This window comes from Myotis davidii, unplaced genomic scaffold, assembly GCF_000327345.1.
Source record: "Myotis davidii unplaced genomic scaffold, ASM32734v1 scaffold517, whole genome shotgun sequence".
NCBI lineage: Eukaryota > Metazoa > Chordata > Mammalia > Chiroptera > Vespertilionidae > Myotis > Myotis davidii.
Genome location: NW_006287924.1, coordinates 316,691 through 325,657, shown reverse-complemented (window position 1 = coordinate 325,657; position 8,967 = coordinate 316,691). Strand labels below are relative to the sequence as shown.

Sequence of the window (8,967 nt, the reverse complement as noted above, 5' to 3'; positions counted from 1 at the left end):
TTCTCCCGCTATCTGTTGTCATCATCCTCAGCTGAAAACATGGGCACTCTTGCCCTCTGCTCTGTCATTTGTCTAATCTTTTCAGAATCAGTAACAAAAAGATGCTGTATCTCAAAGCTTGCATGCTTGAATTCCTTTTTCTTTTCTTTCTTTCTTCTTTTCAGATTATAGATTTCTGCATCCTGATTACTTGGTGAGGATTTTTATCACAACCTTCAGATGTTTTAGATGATCAGGTTTAGCAGTTTATTATAAATTCCACATGCTTTATTTTCTTTGTGAGCTTTTCTAACCCATTTTCCTTCTCAAGTATAAGGAAGGCTGGCTCAGATGCCTTACCATTCAGAGAAGTATTTTCTGAGCTGGTGGGCTTGCTCTCCCTCTGTTACTGCCAAAGCATGACACATATGACGAATGACAGCAGATGCCTCTAACATGGCTTCCTACTTACGCTCCCTTCAAAGCTCATCATGGTCAGAGCCACAAGGGACTCAGGAAAACCCGGCCTCCTCTCGAATGTTTTTACTGCACTGTCAGTCACCTTCAGAAGCAACATACCCACATAAGACAAAAAGGGCACCAACCATTACAGCAACTGAACATTCTATGAACTCAAGTGGTTTAAACGATTTACGTTTTCTGTCGTAACACAAAGTGATTAAAGACAGAGTTTGCCTGATATAATATCACTCTCAGGACATAATGCAAAAAAACACACAAATAAGTGGGCCCCAAACCATTTAAATATAGTCTCCCAGATGAATTCCCATTGAAACTAAAGGTAAGGAGGTTTAGAAAAAATGGATAACCTGTTATTTATTAAAAACAACAACAACCCCAAAACCCCACAAATCCAGATACCTCATCTGAACCCTTACCAAAATGATCTTCTCTGAATCCTGCAATCAGCAGGGGTGAGCCAAATGTCCAAAGGCATCAGCACTCTGGTCTCTATTCTCTTGCTGCCTCACATCCAATGACCCTTTCCTCCACTACACCTGAGCCACCTACTACCCAGTCAAACATCCCATCCTTTGATTACAATATCCTCAGCTTCACCTCCCTTATCAAAATGCCCCGCATTGTGATCAACTACTAGGGCCTCATCAAAAGTTGCATTTCATATCATATCCCATTCAGTTTAGTTTCCTAAAGCCATCATCTCCTTAACACTCTTTTCATAACACCCTTACCAAATGCAAAACTTAACTTGTTTACCCTTTGGTCCTCCTTCTGCTAAACCCCAGCCCCAGGTGATGCCTACTGTAGCTCTCTACAACTGAGCACCTACCTGGGCACTGGAGAAAGTCACATGCAGGCAGATAGTGTCATTCTACTTTCATGAGCACCAACTGCAAATGAGCACTCTGCAATGCTGGTTGATCCTATCAGATTTCTCTCATTGACTTATTCTTTCTCTCTGCTCAACTGTTACTTCACTTTCAAACTTCCACCCCTTCTGACATCCACACCACCAGCACCAACCCCATTCTCAGGTGATCTTGCCTCCTAAAAGAGAAATGGAACCCTCACACAGAAATTACCTGTTATCAGATTTATACCTCCACCATCCTTCAGCTTCGTCCCTCCTGTTGCATCCTCTTCCCTTCTCTCATCCAAAGCTCACCACTCTACGTGGGCTTTAGATACCTTCTCAGGCTTACATAACCAATTACCTTTTCTCTCCTGTTTATTCAATCAACGTTTTCTTTTCAACCAGATCTTTCCCATCAACACTTCAATATCCTCAAGCCTTACCTTTAATCTCACATGTCTCTACCTAGTACCTAGTTTATTTTTCCCATTCTTTACCTTTGGCAATGTTAATGACTGTTTTTGGCAATGCTGATCAATCTTCTCCCTGAAATCCTCCTTACTTTGACCTCTACAACACCCTTCTCCCTCCTGCTGTGCCTCCCTTCTCTATGCAGGCTCCTCCTCCTCTATCTGTTCTTTAGGATTTGAGCTCCTCAAAGCTTAAACCTAGACCTACTTTTTATTTCACTGTATATCAGCAGTCCAAAAGCCCAACTACCCATAGAGCAGCGGTTCTCAACCTGTGGGTCGCGACCTTTGGGGATCGAACGACCCTTTCACAGGGGTCACTTAAGACCATCAGAAAACACATATATAATTACATATTGTTTTTGTAATTAATCGCTATGCTTTAATTATGTTCGATTTGTAACAATGAAAATACATCCTGCATATCAGATATTTACATTACGATTTATAACAGTAGTAAAATTACAGTTATAAAGTAGCAACAAAAATAATTTTATGGTTGGGGGTCACCATAACATGAGGAACTGTATTAAAGAGTCACGGCATTAGGGAAGTTGAGAACCACTGCACTAGAGGCAAGCAAGGAATACAATTAAGTGAAGCAAAGTTGACTCTCACTTCCCTCTCAACACACAGCAGAAGAGCAGGATATCTGGCAATGGACCTTTGGATCAGGTAAGGTGACAATAGGGAAAGGTACAGACTATAATAAAATGAGAGCAGATGCTCCTACTGAGACAATGGTCATTTAGCACAGGCCAGAGGCCCCAAGTTATAGATGAAAACTCACAATTTTTAAATCTTGGCAACTGCATCAATTAAGATTGCTTTCTGATACAAATAAAAGAAATCTTGGTTACATCCAAAGGAGAATGCATTAGCTCTTGTAACTGAAAAGCTCAGGAGTACAGCTGCCACTGGGTTTAATCAATGTGATCAGGACCGGTTTCTTTATCTGGATTCCACTTCTCCTTTGTCATCTCTATTCTCAAATATGCTCTACCCTACGACAGTAAGGCAGCTGCTCACCTCCAGACTACATCCTGCCAGGTTTTAACAGAAAACAGGAAAGATCCTCTTCCTGGAGCTCCCTCACAGTCTCAAAATTCCCTCTGATTTGGGCCAACTTGAACCAACCATTTGTTGCTAGGCTACTCGGGGGACGATTGGCCAACCTTGGGTCACACACTGCATTTGGAGTCAGGAGTGGAGCTTAATCTAAAACACAAGGTCTGCCCTAGCTGGTTTGGCACAGTGGATAAGAGCGTTAGCCTGCAGACCCAGGTTAGATTCTGGTCAAGGACACATGCCTGGGTTGCAGACTCAATCCCCAGTAGGGGGTGTGCAGGAGGCAGCCAATCAGTGATTCTCATCATTGATGTTTCTATCTCTCTCCTCCCTTACTCTCTGAAATCAATAAAAATATATTTTTAAAAAATGTATGGACTCAATAAAAATATTTTGAAGCACAAGGTCTAAGATTAGAGGATAGGAAATTTCTTAAAAGGAAATTAGGGTGCTGTTATAAAAAAGAGAAAATATATTCAGGGTTGCCAAAAAAAACCATAAATATGCTACTTCAACTTACTCAAATATTTTAAAAACACTACACAGGCCAAATAAAACAGGTTTTCTGACTGAAGGGGCTTGTCAACTTCCAGTTTCAATCCTTTCTCTATTTGTTTCATAGGTGATCTCATCCAAGATGAGCCTTCATTTACCATCTCTATACCCCAAATGCCACATTTTTATCTCTGACTCACAAATTCAACTGCCTACTCAACATCTTCACTTGGATGCCTCAAACTCATCTCAAATTCAATTTGTCCTAAATGAAATTAATGATCTTCTCACCCTCCATCTGTTCCCACTCAAAGCTGGCCTTTCTTGGAGTTCCTTTTGGGGCGGGGTAGTAAGAGGAGACAAAATCAACATGACTGAGGTATTGTTTGAAAAGAAAAAAACCTTGCAGGAAGTTAATTGTAAGACTCCACTGAAATTCTTTGTCTATTTAAAATATTCAAGAAAGACATTTGATATCTTAATTCATCTCAATTTGCAATTTCCATTTTCCACCTTTTCCCAATGAATTTTTAAGACACATAGTAATAAAGTTTCATCATAATAAATAAATGGAGAAAGATTGTCAATGGACTTCCAAAGATGCTTTTGCTTGTTAATCTGTTAATGCAGATGTCATGTTCTATCAAACATATTATCTAGTTTGATCCTGACAACAACCCAGGAGGTGGTAAAGCAAACACTAACATATTTCATCAAATCTAAGAAATCACTGATTGTAAGATGCAACATTATTTTATGAACCACTGGGGGAAAAAAAAACACACACCACAAATTGAAAAATAACATATAATGCACTGTAAAACAGATCTGGTTTTCAGATATATTAAAATGTAAAGTAACAAAAAGTATGTCTTAGAATCTTGGAAAAATAGTAGCATAAGGATCACTTTTCAAATAAAGAACCAGAGGCTCAGAGACTTGTCCAATCCTATATAATAAAAGCCTAGGTGGCATCATGCCCTCGTGCAACATTGCCACAAGATGACCTTGCGCACAGCGGAGGCAGGGCCTGGCAGCCACTCCACGCAGTGAGGCCTGGGGGTCCCGTGGCTCTGCGGTGTGGAGGAGGCTGGTCCCGGAGTCTCTGCTGCATCATGCAGAGGAGGCGGGTCACAGCAGGGGAGGGCAGTTGTGGGCAATCAGGCTGGCAGGGGAGGGCAGTTGGGGGTGATCAGGTTGGCAGGGGAGAGCAGTTGGGGGTGATCGGGCTGGCAGGGCAGGGTAATTGGGGGTGATCAGGCCAGCAGGGGAGCGGTTAGGTGGTGATCAAACGGCTTAGGCCCACTCCACTTAAGCTGTCAGTCGGACATCCCCTGAGGGCTCCCAGACTGCGAGAAGGCGCAGGTTGGATTGAGGGACGCCCCCCCGCCCCCCGCACAAATTTCGTGCACCGGACTTCTAGTTAATTAATAATTAATTGTCCTGGCCAGGTGATTCAGTTGATTGAAGTGTTGTCCTGTATGCAAAGGGGTTGTAGGTTCAATTCCTGGTCAGAGCACATACCTAGGTTGTGGGTTCAATCCCAGTCGTGGTGGGTGTGGGAGGCAGCTGATAGATGTTTCTCTCTTTCTCTTCCTCTCTCTTTCTCTCTCTCTCTGTCTCTCTTTCTCCTTTCCTCTCTCAAAACATATCCTCAGGTGAAGATTTAAAAAGTTAACAATAATAATTAATTGATAACTAATAAGTTAAAGAAAGGACTCGAACCCATGGGGATCAGTTTCCTAATCCATTCAAACCCAGTCTAGCCCTTAGGTTTGAATGATCTCTAGAGTTTCTTCTGGGGCTCCAAGACCTTTTCTCATACAAAGTTAGTGAAAGAATATCAGAACTGTGTCAACTCAGCAAATGCTTTTAAATTGACATGGATTCTAAAGACAGAATAATTTAGAACTTGACTTTTCTGTAACTCCTAGACAGCTTAGGAAATACTGCTAGCATAAATTGCAATACATGCCATTATGTAAGAAAAAGATTACTTCATTAATTTCACTGCTAACTCAGCAAGGCTCCCACAAAACCTTACAGTTTGCTATCAATTTAAATATGATTTACAAGACAATTTTCACTTGTGAAGTGATAGTAGTGGGCATTTAGTCAAGCTAAAACTTTCATTCTTTTATAATCAAGTGTACCCATTTGGTGATTTTTTTTCTGTCCTTGTGTCTAAAATACCCATTTGGAAAGAGGCCATGCTATACCTAATCACCGTATAAATTAATGCAGAGTAAATGTGTAAGCCTAACAGTTCTAATCAGTTTGTGCAAAAAACCTTTTGATTTCAACACCAAACATTAAAAAGAAATTTTGTGGCAAAAGCCAAGAAATTTGGTGTGTGGGATATGAATATGATAGAATAGGCTTAATTCATGATAAAGTTTTAAATTTAAATCTCATTGTTTAACAGTTGGTATTCCCCACAGCACCTAGAGCAGTGTCTTAAACATATAAACACCTAATAAGCACACATGATGATATACAATTAGAAAAACAATGTTCTCTCTGTTTTCATAAATGTTCCTTCTTCATGGCCTGTGCTGGCTTTGCAAAGGGAAACAGTTTAGTAAATTCTTGGTGGTGCCTAGTGTGAGTCTATTTTTGCACCAACAGGCACATCAGATGTAATACTGGAAGTCCTCAAGGGTGGCAGGCTAACCAGTAGGAACAAACATAAAAGATATTCAGATGGTAGATTACCTTTAAGTATGCTTAATAACTGAGCATATTGAAAGGCTTTCTTTTGAATAATCATAAAAGCAACATCTAATCAAGAATATATAACAATCTTGAATTTGTATGCCCTTAACATGATTCATTATAAAGAGAAATTAATTAATTCATATTCACAGTAAAATATTTGTAACATACTTTAATTAGGACCTGACCCGTCAAACAGACAAAAAGAGAGGAAAGATATGTAAGAGATGAAGAACTAATTTAGGAAACCTGGTCCAGTATAGGTACATGGAAGCCTGAATCTGAATAGAAAATGCATATCGTTTTTAAGCACACATTGACGACTTTAGCAAAGCAAGTCTCAACACATTTTAAAGAATGTATAGTGAACAAACCATCTTTTCTATCCACAGTGTGATTACATTGGAAACAAACATACCCTTAAATGTACTGCAGATTTAAGATAAAGTCAATAAAAATTATAAAATATGAACAACTATGAAAGAACTACATAACAAAACTGTGGGATACATTACCTGGAGGTAAAATATTTTATTTTATTGTTTAAAGTATTACAAATAATAGTACATATGTCTCATTTTTTAAATATGATGTCCAAGCAGTACCCGAAGTAGAATTAAGAGAGCTGGTGTAGCCACTTGCTAGATGTGACCTTGGGCAAGTCACTTCTCTGAACCTGTTTTCTTAATTATTACTTACTCATCCCTCAGGGTTACTGCAAAAGAAATTAAGGCAGGGGGAAATATTTTATAAACCCTAAAGCACTATACAATATAAGGTATCATTTAAGGATACTAGTAAGATGTCCTGTGGCCCAGATTATTGCAATGACTTTTTTGGGGGAAGGGGACTATTTAAGATGAAGTCAAGAGGGTTCTTCCTAAAATATAAACCCAACCGATCATGCATTCCCAGGTTTAAAGACTCCTTCTTGCCAAAGGATACATTCTCAAGTGTTTAGCTTTGTGGATAATGCTCTTCAAAAACTGGCACCTTGCAGACCCATCTCTGGCTTTCCTTTTCAAAGACCACAGCAAATGCACAACTGACCCCTGATCACACTCTCTTCCACACTTATTTGCCTTTGCTATTTTGGTGGAATTTCTGGCTGTGATTATCACATCACATCCAGGACTCCTTGGCTGCTACTATAGCACCATCCACACCATCGGGAGGCTCTGACCAGCTCTGGGCAAGGAGGGCCAATGCCTTATTCTTCCCCATACCTTGTACAAAGTCCAACATACAGCACTCAGTAAATGTTCCTTGCGTGATAGGCAAGGGAGGCCCATATTTGCATATCATAAAAAGATGGTGCCAAGGAGAGACTCTCAAGGGAAGGTTGTCAATTGAAAAAGGCTTAGAGGCCCTAATAAAAATACTACAGGTTCACATCTCTTTTCAAATGCCCCAAGGCCAGATGTGTTTTGAAATTCAAAAATGTTGACATTTTAGAAAGGTAATATATGCCTTATGTTCCCAGTAGAGTATCTCAGCACTCCATACCCAAACACAGTAATACTTCTGCAGCAATATAAATCACCACACTAAATGAGATAAATGAAGAATATAAACAGATTCTGATTCGTTCAAGTCAGATTTTGCCACTAAATAGGTTATGAGAGCTTTCAGAGCCTTTGGATTCAGGTCGTAGATCCATATCACCTGATTTGCATGCGCAGCTTTTCAGATCCATTTTCTCTTTTGCTCAGATATTCCCTATAGCAGGATCAACCCATATTTAGGCAACAAATAAAAGTGGCCGCATACCTCAACAGCAGCAGATAGGCTATAAAATACTCTGAGAAGAAGGGGTTCAAAGGTACATACAAATGGCCATCACCACTGGTAACTGTTGCAGCCTCTTAGAGCAAGAAAAAAATCTCGGTATCCAGCATTGAAGGACCAGGTGAGAAAAGCAGCAATGCACAGAGCAGAAAATGACTGCATGAATGACTGTGTAAACCAATCAATCAATAAATATGATTAAGTAAGCCTATGGCTGATTTCTAAATGGCTCTCCAACAGGGGAATGTGGAAGAAATACTAGTATACCAATACAATAGCATTCATCTGACAAAATCAAGCTGTCCCAGATCAATCCAACTTGCTCCCATATCAAAATGGAAATAGCAGTGTATGCTATCTGCTCTTCAGGACTTCAGGGTAGAACAGAATAATTAGTTTTTGCAAAAATTATATAGATATAGACATATATTCTTTTAAAATATATAGTATAGAAACACTCCCATGCAATGCCTCATGTGGAACACTTCTTTTAGAACCAAATGTTAGCAGAAGTAAAACTTTCCCTGAGAAACTGGTAAGTGCTTTCCTTTCTAAAAAGAAGTATGTACTACATATCTAAGCAGAGGAAGGAGTAAGCATAATCTCATTTCCAATGAATCCTAACACGCTGACATCCATTTGTGTTTATCTATGAATCAAAAGGTTCTTATTTCAGGTCTAAGGAGAATTCTGCCTTCTAAGACTTAGAACAGGCATCTCTTGATTCTGTCACACACCAGAATCCAATAATAACAGCAATAGCTACTATTTAACCCTCTGAGTCCTCACTACATACAAGGCATGGAGTTGAGCACCCTGAAGGCTTCAATTGATATTCACTTTAATAAAAGAATGTACTTTGCATCTCTCTGATGATTACTGACTTTGAGCATGTTATCTTATGTCTCTGTGCCTTCGGTATGTCCTCTTTCGAAAAGTATCTATTTAGGTCCATTGCCCATTTTTTTTTTGATTGGGTTGTTTATCTTCCTTTTGTTAAGTTGTATGAGTTGTAAATGTTGAAGATTAAACCCTTATTGGTCATAACATTGGCAAATATGTTCTCCCATGCAGTGGGCTTTCTTGATGTTTTGTTGATGGTTTCTTGTGCTCTTC

General features: G+C 39.5%; 1 long non-coding RNA gene across 3 annotated transcripts in view; it reads right to left on the bottom strand.

The window, feature by feature from the left end:
• Positions 1 to 6,220: 6,220 nt before the first annotated feature.
• Positions 6,221 to 8,967, bottom strand: part of LOC107182478 — a 24,516-nt gene continuing 21,769 nt past the window's right edge. For all 3 annotated transcript variants that reach the window (XR_001513192.1, XR_001513191.1, XR_001513193.1), the window contains exon 3: positions 6,221 to 6,778. This is a non-coding gene — a long non-coding RNA (uncharacterized LOC107182478). The remainder of the gene's footprint in view (positions 6,779 to 8,967) is intronic.